The following is a 9,335-nucleotide window of genomic DNA, read 5'->3' as shown; positions in this document are numbered from 1 at the left end:
TCGACAATATGCACTAAGGTATTCCAGAAGCAGATCAGATTCACCCTTCAGTACCCAGCCAAGCTTAAAGTATGGCATGCAGCAGAATTCGTCTTCTTGAATCCGTGGAGGAAGCTCAAAAATTTGTAGATTCGGTGAGCCAGTGATACGTATTTTGTTGAGCAGTGTGGTTTCTGGCTCTGGGTCTCTCTCTCAATCCCAGAAAGCCATCAGCAGGAGGTCTGGGCATAGCAACATCGTCTTGAGTTTTTGTTACTCGCCGAGCTCCAGGCCTGGTGCATGTTTTCAGCTTACAGTTAGTTAATCAGTTTGGATGGACCCTTTGGTGACATCTCCTACATTGAGTTCTAAAACTTGCAAAGTACCAATTACACTTCTTTCAACTCTGCGATGGACTTAAGTTTCCGGATGGAAAGGAAGCCTTGTCACTGTGGAGTCACCTTCAGTCTCGCTGTTGATGAATTCGTCTCACATATATGATCCTTGTGCATTACTTCTGAGCAGGGAAGCTGTGGGGACTGAACTTTATTATTATGCCTACATTGCTTGATATGAACGCTAAGTCTACCAGACTATAGATACACATATTAGAGCAGGTTTTTCTATCTACCTTTGTATCTTCTGACTCTTTGATTGCTACTTAAGTTGGAGTTCTTTCTGTACTAGTATTGGGTTTGGACACCTGCCCACATTCATATTCGGACCTTCACTCCCTGTTTTTTAGGGATTGTTGAATACTTTGGAGGTTAGGGGGACATGTGGGGGTTTTAGTATTTGGTTAGAATTTTATTTTGAATTCACTTTGGGAATGGAGCTATGGATCTTTCTGGAGATGGGAGAGCTTTATTTTTCTACCTTAACAGTGTATGCATTTTCATTACAGAGCCTCTGCAAATTACCCTGGGGTGGAAATACCATGAACCTCACACTTTTTTTTTTTTTTTAATTATCTTTGCGAGGTGAAATGCAGGGCTGGCTGGAGGCTCTGCAGGGTGGTATGACATCATATCTCAGTTTAATCCCTTGTTTCTCATATATGGTATTGCCAGGTGATACTACCCGGGTAACCTCCTGGAATGTAAATGAGCTTGGCTCTCCCATTAAAAGAGAGAAGATTTTACAATATTTGAAAAAAAAATGTGATGCTGCTGTTGCTTGCCTCCAAGAGACTCACCTTACAAGATGTTGAAAGTAAGAAGTTGGAGAGGGAGAGTAGGTAGGTGCCTGCTATTATTCAGCTGCCAAGGGGAAGAAAGCAGGGTGGCCATTTTGGTTAATAAAGCCACTAATTTTCAGGTGGGTAAGGTCTTTCAAGATTCGGAAGGCAGATTTTTGCTTCTCACAGGAGTCTTAAATGGAAGAGCAGTGTCTATATCTTGCCTCTATGCCCCAAACAATTACTCTCATGACTTCTTTCTGTTATCCTAGTTAACATTACAACACCCAGGGGTTCTTAATTGTAATGGGGGATTTTAACTGTTTCCGACCCATCATTCAATAGGTGTCCTGGCCCGCACAGATCATCAGGTACTATCAAAGGGGTGACATTTCTTTATGCTGAATCTTGATTAGATCATGCCTTAAACTGTTGTCTGTTGACTTCACTGTCTGGATAAAACACTAATAAACAAATTGAACATAAAACCCTGTTGATGTAAAGAAAGCATCACTCAGAATGGGACTTCCAGAAGAATATTTCAGAACAAATACCTTTGTCTGCCCAACTGAGCTACCCGAGAGAACCCAAAAAACATTCCAAGCTCTAAAATGGCAAAACTCTACCTACATTTATCAGAATCCTTGTTTTGTTGCTTTGATTCATTGGTCTCCTCTTGTTTTTTTCTGCGTAGTTGTTATATTTCTTAAATATATGCTTTCTTTTTGCAATAAAACATGTACCTTTTACAAACCACACTAGCATTTGTAAAACTTCTCTCTTGTGGTCATTCTTCAACTTCATATATGCTGCATTCAGACATTTGATGTATCAGGTTGGTACTAACAAATACTTTATCAGAATGGCATCTTGATTTAATTTGACATTAGTGAATTAAGTAGTAATTGCTTTCAAAGACTTTTAAAGAACATTGTTGGGTAAGGAAACTAGGTATGAATGATATTTATATTCTTGCTAAAATAGCAAAGATGTATAAAATAAATCAACACAGTTATAGCTCATCAGGAATAAATTCAATCTTTTGTTGCAATTTGCACATTTTCTGTACCACTGGCAAAATACATCTTTTCTTCCTCAAATCCTGCTCAGAAGTGTAGTTCATGATTAAAAATTTAGTGATTTTATCATATTTACAAGGAGATTAACTTTCATCTTTTTCCTTGGTGAAGTAGCACAGAGAAGCAACTTGAAATAATAGGATTGACCCTTCCTGCCACACTCTTCCACTGCTCTAAAAGTGATAAAATTTCCACCATTATTGTGTTACACATTGAAGTATAATGCCATCATATGAATCAAAAACAGTAACAGTACAAAACTTAAATATATAAGGTCTCACTAATGGAAAGAAAACACATCTTTAGAATACCAAGAAACTACTTCAAAAAGAAGCATGACTTAACCTCCCTCCACTGATGAAAGTCACCAGAGGAAACAACACTGAGAATAATCTCGATGCAGGAATTACAACCCGTACACACCCAAGTATAAATGTATCTGCGATGGTAGATTCTGAGAGTTACCTGGTGAAACCATCAACATTGCCGGTGGCTTTCATGTTAGAGTCTGATAAAGACTGGGTATTCAGAAAGTATTTCCTAAATAGGTCAGAGGAATTGTTGGGTTGCAAAGTTCAGAAGTTTCTGGATTTGTCTAGGCAATCCCCAAAAACGTAGAAGACAATTTTTATTGTTAAAACCTCAAGCAGTGCAATTAGGGATGTTTTTCATTTGAAATGTCCATGTAAATGTTTAGTAAAGCATAGAGGTAATACATCTATTTACTCAACCATCTCAGTTAACAGTAAGTAAAGGTAGACCATTGCTTAGCTCTTCGCCAGGTCCTGAATAAATGCGCTCTTGGTGGTGGCAATTAGATCTCTCAAGAAAATGTAACTGTCCTATAGCTAAATTACTTGGTAATATATTTCCTGAAGTTGTGTAATCTTGGATCATAATGGAGGGCTTGTTAGGTATGACACTAAGTAATTTCCTGTAATATGGTTGCTTGAAAATTTTTCTGTGTCACCTGTATTTCTTCTCAAGTAATGTTTTGCTTGATGAATATGTTTGTAAAAGGTATAAACAGATTAAAAAAAAAAAAAAAAAAGCATGACTACCTAATTTTGGGGTTTTTTTCAAATAATATTCTGTGTTAAAGTGAGAGATCTTGTTTGCTTCCCAGTGAACCCAGGGGATGGATGCTTCTTTCATAGAAGTGCTCTCGAAATCCTTGAATTCTTCCTGAGTATGCAAACCTGCAATTTTGCACAAATTTCTCTTAAAGAATATAGAGCCACAGGTAAATTTTGTTTGTAAGAAAGGTTAATATCTTCTTTAGTGGGTGACAGCTTTATTCTCGCCAAATTATTCCTCCTACCATCACACTTCCATATTTTTGCCTTTAAAGAGACAAGGTAGTTTAATGAATATGTGATTAGATGGAAACTTTGGGCAAAAGGTTTACAGTTACATATGTTTTATTTCAGTTTTAAATTTTTCTTGAAGGAAGTAAAATTTAACTTAAAATTCTGCAAATAGAAATAAAGGTTAACAAATATTAAAAGTGACACCTTGTACTGCACTAAATCTGTGAAGAGCTTTTGAGAATTATGCTCTCCAGAAAGTGCATGGATCTACTACTTATTGCTGATTTTATTTCTACAGATCTAAGTGGACTAATGTGGCAGCCACACTACTTTTATTCTAAATTATGTAAACAAAATGACATGTATATGGGAGTGACTTAATATTAATTGTGAGGAAGATCTGTGAAAATTGAGTGGTATATACATTTTAAGTGTTTTGCAGATTGTTCAATAAGCTTGCCACAATAAAATTACCTTGTGACTAATTCAGAGAAAATCCAAGTTGAACATTACCATATGTTTTAAAGCATTAATACTACAGTTGTGTGCAAAAGTTTAGTCACCCTTGGTCAAATTGTTATGTTTTAATGAATCTCTGTCAGTGCTTCCCAACCCAGTCCTCTGGTCACACCTAGCCAGTCAGGTTTAGGATCTCCATAATGAATATGCAGCAGATATATTTGCATGCACTGCTTCCATTGTATACAAATCTATCTCATGCATATTCAGTGTGAAAATCCTGAAAACCTGAGTGGGTTGAGAAGCACTGCTCTAAATGATCAGAATCTGTCACAATCTCAATATCGCACAAAGTTAAACAATGTAAATCCCAAATCTAACTGGAGAAATCTCAAAGGATGAAATCTCAAAACAATGATAAATTCCTCCAAAACATTCCTTTAATTAAATTCATTCATTCCTATAGTGCCATCTGTAAGAATATGAGACCATTATATGTGTGGCCAGACGCTTATCACTTTGCATTCAAAAGTATCTGTTCTCAAAGAGAGATTCACAAACTCTAATCATAGTTACTTTTTTAAAGCAAATTTTTTAATTTGCAGGTAAAACTTAGAATATGCTTAAATTTTAAGTACAAGTTAAAAAACTATCGGAGGTCACTTGATATGGTGAACCTGAGAAGGTGTTTCTCTGAGCTCCAGGTACCACCCCTCTATCTCATGCAATCTGGTGTTAAATGAATCTGGAATTGATAAAAAGTCATTGTAGGTGACAGTCTATATGGCGATAGACCTGTTTATGCCCATTAAAGAGGTAAAAAAAATTTTTTAAAACAGTATGGGAGAAGGGAAAATGGCTGCCGCAGCAGGGAGCATGATGGGATCTGGCCTCTCAAATGAACTGATTCCAGATTTGACAGAATCTGTCGTTTTTGCTCTAAATGACAAATTATTCTCCATATGAGATCAGATAGCGGACCTAAGATCTGCTTTTACAGAATTTGATTTGAGGATGAATAATGTAGCAGGAAGGATTGTTAGAGCTGAGGATGAGATCAGGCACATGAAGGAAGAATTGTTAAGCTTGAGAAACAGTTAAAGTTACAAGAAGGGAGATTAGACGACTTAGAGAATCGTTCCTGAAGAAACAATATAAGTATAATTGGCTAACCTGAAGAAATTGCTGATGCCAGGTTAGCCAGTGTTTTAGAGAAGTGGCTCCTGCAGGCCTTAAATCTGCCAGATTTACAGGAGCGAGTACACCAGCTGGGCAGCAGGCGGGAGGGGGAAAGCAGGCCACACACAACTCTGGTGAAAATATTGAATTTTTCTCACAAGCAAAAGCTGATGCAGAAATATCGAAAGATAAAGGATTTAAAATACAAGGACATCATCAAGTTATTTTAAGATTAAGAGTATGTCAATGAAATGGAAGGAGATTTTAACTCTCTCTGTGCAGCATTAGCACAGTGGCAGATCAAATTTTCAATGCAGTACCCTGTACGACTTAGAATACGGCAAGAGGGAAAAGTGCAGCTATTTGATGAAGTGGAGAAAGCTCGCAAATTTATTAATACTTTATGAGCATTACAATAGCCTCAGCAGACTGTAAACTTAAATGGTTGCAATGTTACAATATATGTTACAGTAAAGTTGGTTATTTGAAGTGAGAGATGCTGATGGCACACGCATGTCAGAAGTCGACATCCGTTATGAGCCTGGAAAGCAGGGGAGATCTAAGTATGTGGAAAGTGGAACTTGGGTACTATAACTAGCTTCTAATACCCGTGAATCTGCGGGAGCCCTGGATGGGGTCAGTTTGAATATTTGCCTAGGGCTGGATCACGAAGCACTGCACAGGTCATTCTGGAGATGAGCCGTGGTGTGGGTAAGGTTGTTTTGATCCCTCTGTGAAATCTCAAAAGAAATTACTGTCATTGGATATAGGAAAAGGCAGAAAAGACTCGCCAAAGGCTGGAGATAACCCTGTGACTTTGATCAGTTTGTATTTGGGCAGGACCAAAGCTGTGTTTTGAAAAGAGGACTGTACAAAAGGCCTTCCGTTTACCTGCGGTGTTAGTGGTAGTCACTGGCCAAACTATGTGATCTTAATGGTTTAAAGAAAGGATGGATGCTGGGAGATAGTGTAAATTGCCATAGTTTGAATGGTTTATAATTTGGACATTTTGAAACAAAAATCCCTATTTGATTTGCATAAAGGGGCAGTTAATTAAAAGTTATTACTGCTATATAAATCTTCACAGATTGTCTCTTACACAATGTTTCGTGGTGGTAAGTAGAGACATGGTGATGGGGAAAGGGGGGAGGGGACCTGCACACATACTTCACAAACCTCATGATCCCGAATAGAGAACTAGTGAATTTGGAGACGGGGGAAGGGGGTGAGGGGGAGAGAGAGGGACATTGCGGGGTTAGCAAGGGAGAATAGTAAAACTCAGAGGTGTAGGTGTACAAGAGAGATATTGGGTCAAGGGCAAAGGTTAAGATTTAACAAGCTACAGCTAGGGTGTTACAGAGGGGGGGTGGCAAAGGTGAGATGGTGGAGGTGGAGGGTATGGCTGGGGACCCTCCACTTCAGTACAGCTATTTTCTATCGAGTTATACAAGCTCCAGGTTTATGGGGGATAAACAGCATTATATCCTGGAATGGGGATGGCCTGTGCTCTCCTGTAAAGCTTAAGAAAATACTGCAGGCTCTGCATGGACATAAGCCATCAATAGCATGCATTTAAGAAACACCTATCAGAGGCAGAAAGTGTGAAGCTTAACAGAGACCGGGTAAAAGGCTGTTATTACTAGGCTGTGCAAGGGAAGAAAGGGAGGATTACTATCTCCTTCAGTAAGAATGTTAGTTTTCTGAAGACTAAGGAGATCACTGATTCGGAAGGTAGATTTATAATTCTTAAGGGGAAACTGAATGAGAGAGAAATTACATTCTGCAACTTCTATGTCCTGAATGAATATAATCGTGACTTTTTTTTTACAAGTTTGGTAGGAAAACTAATGGAAGTTGGTAAAGGGAATGCTTATAGTAACGGGATTTTAGTTGTGTGCATGATCCTTTACTTGATAAATCAGGGGGAGGTCATAAATAGGACAGTATGAAGTTGAAAAGAATAACATTTCTATGTAAAATGTTATAACTGGTAGGTAGCTGGAGGGTTCTGAACCCAGAAGCTGAAGATTTCACACACATTTCATGTGCACATGGGTCTCTTTCTAGAACTGATTATATCTTATCGCCCCAAACCAGTTTCCCAAAAGCGGTGTCTGCTACAATTGGCCTCGCTATAATATCTGATCACTATGATTATGGATGGATTTTAATATCACAAATGGCGAGAGGAAGGAACAAATGTGGAGATATCATAGCTACTTGGCAGAAGATATAGAATTCGGGGATTATTTGCTGAAGAAGTGGGAAAACTTTGAAACCAATAATAGGCAACATCTGGATTCCTCCACATTATACTGGGAGGCTAGCACGGCAATTCTTAGAGGTGAAATTATTTCATTTGTCTTATGGGAGAACAAATGTTTGAACAAAATTATACTACAACTAGAAGAGAAGCTAAGATTTCTAATTGGAAACTAATTAGACAAAATAATGCAAAGTCTCGACAGAATAAAAAGCAGTGCTTGTGAGCTTAAATTCCTACCTACATCTGAGGGCAAAAAAAATGTTGCATGCAGAGCATAACTTTGTCCATTTTGGCGACAAGACTGAGAAGTTATTAGCTAATGTGGTGAAAATTTTGAAGAGGAAAACATATATTGAAAGAATGAAGCTAAAACAAGGTAACACTATAGTAAAAAGTGAGGAAATGTGTGAGATTTTTATGAGTCTCTTTATTCAGAGGACAGAAAAGGGAGGGAGGTGGAAGAAGAATCTTTTTTTAAGGATTTAATTTTGCCAGATTTGAGCCCAGAACAATTGCGGGTAGATTTTTCTGCCAGCTGCGTGTATAAATTCTGGCCTTGGCACCAAGCCAATTTTCCACAAGGCCCGGCCACGCCACGCGCATAAAGGCCGGTACGCACACAAGTGCTGGGCTTCCTGCAAGGGGCGGGGGGGCAGGCAGGAACAGGGCCATTGTTTGCTATCCTGGAGCCTCAAGCGCTGGCTGGCTGCCAGGAAGCGCACGCACATGGACGCAGTACGCTTATGTGGAAAATCTACCCCTCAGAGTATATTAATAGACCCATTGAAGAGCAGGAAATTTTATGAATAATAAAAACAGGTAAATCACACAAGGCCCTAGGTCCAGATGGATTTAACCTTAACTACTACAAAATCCTGGGTCCTCAGATTGCCAAGTCCCTGAAGAATATTTTTGAAGACAGCTTTCAAAATGGAACTTTTCTGAGGGGGTTTAATAAGGCCGATATTACTGTGCTGGCTAAGGCAGGAAAAGATCCTTTGCAACCAACCTCCTATAGACCGATCTCTCTGTTAAACTGTGATTTAAAAATATTAGCTAAAGTACTCTCTGATAGGCTGAGTAATGTCATCCCAGATATCATCTCTGATAATCATAGAAATGATGGCAGAAAAAGACCAAGTGGCCCATTTAGTCTGCCCAGCAAGTTTCGACTCTTATTTTCCCATACTTATGTGTTTTACCAACCACCAACTTCAGGGCTCTTGTTGGTAACTGTTTGATTCAAATTTCCTGCCATCTCCTGTCATTGATGCAGAGAGTAATGTTGGAGCTGCATCAAAGGTGAGCATAAGGCTTATGTTTAAGGGTTGTAGCCGACGCATCAAGCAAGCTACCCTGATGCTTTTTCACCCAGTCTGCACAGATCAATGCCTTGTTGGATGATGTCTGAATGCAAATCCTGTTTTCCTCATTTCCCTCTACCGTTGAAGCAGATAGCAACGCTGTATATGCTTTCAAAGTGATTTATCAGACTTAATTGGTTTAGGGTATAATTGCTGTAATAAGCAGCTACCCCAACGATTGTTTACCCAGATTGTGAAGTTCAGTCCTTGTTGGTTGTTGCCTGAATGTAAATCCTGTTTTCTACTTTTTCCCCCTGCTGTAGAAGCAGAGAGCAGCACTGTATATGTATTCAAAGTGATGTATCAGGCTTAATTGGTTTAGGGTAGTAACTGTTGTAATAAGCAAGCTACTCCCACGCTTATTTGTTTACCCAGATGATGAAGTGTTGTCCTTGTTGGTTGTTGTCTGAATGCTAATCCTCTTTTCCACATTACCCCCTGCCTTAGAAGCAGAGAGCAACGCTGTGTATGCATTTGAGTGATGTATCAGGCTTAATTGGTTTAGGGTAGTAACTGCCATAA

The sequence above is a fragment of the Rhinatrema bivittatum genome, chromosome 2 (genome assembly GCF_901001135.1).
Source record: "Rhinatrema bivittatum chromosome 2, aRhiBiv1.1, whole genome shotgun sequence".
In the NCBI taxonomy this organism is placed as follows: Eukaryota; Metazoa; Chordata; class Amphibia; order Gymnophiona; family Rhinatrematidae; genus Rhinatrema; species Rhinatrema bivittatum.
This window is presented reverse-complemented; position numbering follows the sequence as displayed.